A 3,905-nucleotide genomic window follows, 5' to 3' on the forward strand; every position below is an offset into this window, starting at 1 on the left:
TCTGCCAAAACTACCACCCATGAATTGAAATAGTGCTTTATCCACTCTTCTGGTATTCCATACAACATTGCTTCTGATCAAATGATTCACTACATTGAAAATGAAGTGTGGGAAAGGACTTGTGCCCATAGAGTTTGCTCCAGTTCCGCAATATCTTAAAGGAACTAGTATGAGAGAATGGTGGAATAGCCATTGGAAGACTCAGTTTTGGTGGCAGCTACATAGCAGCGATACCTTGCAGGACTGGGGATGGGCTCTCCACAAAACTGTATGCTCAGAATCACCAGTATAAGGTGCTGTTTCTCCAAATGCCAAGATTCACAGGTCCAGAAATCAAGGGTAGAAATGGGAAAGTGTCCACACATTCCTATCTCTAGTGACCTATTAGTAACATTTTTGCTTCCTGTTCTCCTGACCTTATGTTCTTTCTGTTTAGAGGTATTAGTTCCAAAGAGTAAGGCTTCCACCAGGAGAGACAATGATTCCATTGACCTGGAAGTTGACAACTATTTAGCTACTTTATATTCCTCATGCTCTGAATTAACAGTAAAGAGGGAATTATGGTATTGGCTGGTGTGATTGACCTTTGCAACCAAAGGAAATTGTACCACTATTCCACAATGGAGGTAAGCAAGAGTATGTCTGGAATACAAGACATTTCTTAGTATCACCATGCCTATGACTAAAGTCAATGGAAAACTATAACGACCCAATCCAGGTAGAACTATTAATGGCCCAAATCCTCAGGAATAAATATTTGGGTCATTTTATCAAGTAAAGAACTATGCCCATCTAAGACACTTGCTGAAGCAAAGGAAATAATAAAGAATGGGTAGAAGGAAGTAATAATACCAATTACAACCACCTGACAAGTAATAGAAGAAAGAAGTATAACTGTCATGAGTATTTCCTCTTTACTTTGTTATGAATGTGTGTGTACACTAAGAAAATACTGTTTATTTTCCTCTCTCACTCCCTCATCCTGTGCCCTAAGTACTGACTTTGTAGTATAGTATTCAAATTTATTAATTTACATCAAAGTATCTATTATGGGCCGCAAGTAAATATCACTCAAGGACTTTACCTTCTCTTCTGGGAAAGGGTTTAGTGTGTTTGCAGTTGTTCCCAGGATAGTAGTGTCATGGCAGAATTATGACTTTGCTATTGTCATTGTTTGGAGATTAAGCATGATTTAGGAGGTATCCATGGGTGTCAAGTTAACAAGGGGTGGGCTTGGGATGGCTTAATTTTATGTGTCCATTTTACGAGACCAATGAGTTTCTGTCCAGAGATTTGATTCAATACTATTCTGTTTATTTATTTATTTATTTTTTAATTTTATTTTTATATTCCTCATACAATTGCAACCCCCTTATCAATACTATTCTGAGTATGCCTGTGAGGGTGTTTCTGGATGAGATTAGCATTTGAATTGGTAGAATGAGTAAGACAGTGCCCTCCCCAAGGTGGGTGGGACTCTCAAGGTCTGATAGAACAAATAACTGAATAAGGGAGAATTTCTGCCTCCATTGACTGCTTCAAGTTAGGATATCCATCTTTTCCTCCTGATTTTGGACTCAGACTGAGACTAGAACTATATTATTGGCTCTCCTGGGTCCTCAGCAGATTTTGGGACTTGGTCTCCATAATTCCATCAGCCAATTCTTTATAATATCTATATCATTGGTCTGAATCTGTTTCTCTGGAGAACTCTAATCTACCAACTTAGCACTGAATCACCACTGGCCATTATAAAATTATTTGTGAGATCAATTGTAGTCTGACTACATGTATCCTGAGTATAGCAGTAACACTCACATATTATTATTGTTATTTACAATATAATCTACAAAAGTATCCAAAATGACACTAATGATATCCAAACTTGTTTTAGACTTAAAATATTCCAGACATAGTTACTTTACAGGTTTTAGTTCATGTATTCTTTGCAACAACACTATGAGCTAAATATTATTATGATTCAAGTTTACTATTAAGGAAACTGAGGGCAGAGCTGAATTAATCTACTCAAAATTGTATAGGTCATGCTGCTTTCAGGATTTGTAACCTCACAGGCTGAACATAAATCACCATTTTAAAAACCTCTCCTTCTATTACTCTGCTTTGAAATCCTATAATGGAACAAATATAGTAGTTTTCTTTATACTGCATTCCTCGCATCTAGTGCATCTGAAAATATGTTAGTGAAAATGTAAGTAGTAACCTGGAATGAGACCAACTGGCTGTGAATCCCAGTCTTAACTCCTTCTCTTTAAACTCTATGATTTGAAGCACAGTTCAAGCGCCTCTGTGCCTCAAGTTTTTCATCTGTGATTATTAGGATTAAATAATAAATACTGGTAAAGTTCTTAGAATATTAACTGGTAAGTATTTAATAAATGCTAGCTTTTTCAATGATACTGGGTTTACTTGCCACTTTATCCCCACCAACTAGAAAAGGCGTGCATGCAATGGCACTCAATAAATACCTGATAAATTAAAGAATATATTTGCTCTATCCCACCATGTATTCTTTTATTTGACAACTCTGCCACCTGCTTTCCTTCTATTCATTCCTTCATACATAAAAAATAAGTGAAACTGTGATGCTAGAGTTATAGAGATGAAGAAGACAGGGTGTTATCCTTAAAGCATCCAGAGCTGAGTATATAAACTGACATGACACATATAATACAGTGAAACAAGAGGAATAACATTCTAACCTAAACATCACGTGTGAGCAGAGGGTGCAACTATAGAAACAAAGGGGAATAGACTTTTCTCAGAGTCATTTGCCCTAACATCAAGGTAATGATGCTGACATGACTAAAGTCAAGTGCGACTTTGTATGTGATGATAATATATGGCTACCTATTTACTGAATACTGAAGGAATGCCAGAAACTGTCCTCTGCTCCCACAACTATTATTATGCAATTAAGATCAAACAGGTTAGGCACTGAAAGGAAAGACAGAGTTGGTTACATCAGTCAGGATGGCGTTGTCCTGCAAGTGATTGAACATGCAACTAAGAGCACCCTCTTCAGGCAGGAGTAATTTTTCTTATTTAACGGAAAGTTTGGCAGTAAGTAGGTATTGGCCCTGGTTCAGCTGCTTAACAATTTTATCAGGAACTCAGGTCTTTTCCTTTCCTCTAGGGTGCTGACTTTCGCTTTTATATTCATCACCCCATGATTGCAAGATGGCTGTTCTCACATCAAAATTTCACTTTCATATTTAAGACCTGAAGGGGATTTAAGATGCCAACCTTTTATGAAGAAAGCAAAGCCTTCCAGCATTCCCCACAGCAGACCTCCACTTGAGTTTCATTGTCATATGGGCACTGCCAGCTGGACTGCAGCCTGGAAAAGCAAGAGACAGGAGTATCAGGATTGGCTTAAACCAGGGGTCGGCAAACTTTTTCTGTACAAGCCAGATAGTAAATATTTTAGTCTTTGTAGGCTATATGGTCTCTGTTGTAATCACTCAGTCCTGCCATTCTAGCATGAAAGCAGACTTAGACAATACATACATGATTGAGTGTTGCTGTATTCCAACAACACTTTATTTATGGACATTGAAATTTGATATAAGTCACATATTATGAAATTTTATTCATCTTTTGAGTTTTTTCCAACTTTTCAAAAATGTACAAACCAATTTGAGCTCCCAGACTGTTTAAAAACAGATGGCAGGCCTGATTTAGGCACAAGTTCATAGTTTGCCAACCTCTGTCTTGGATAAATGATAACCCATCAACCGGAGCAGGGCAAAAGACTATGACAAAATTGGTGCTTTCAGAGTTGTCTTTAAGGGAGAAATGCATACTGACTAGGCAACCAACAATACTATAGTAAAAGTTGGGCTTAATTCTCTAAATGAAATATCTGGCATGTATCAAGTATT

This window comes from Talpa europaea, assembly GCF_964194135.1.
Source record: "Talpa europaea genome assembly, chromosome: 15".
NCBI classification, from domain to species: Eukaryota; Metazoa; Chordata; class Mammalia; order Eulipotyphla; family Talpidae; genus Talpa; species Talpa europaea.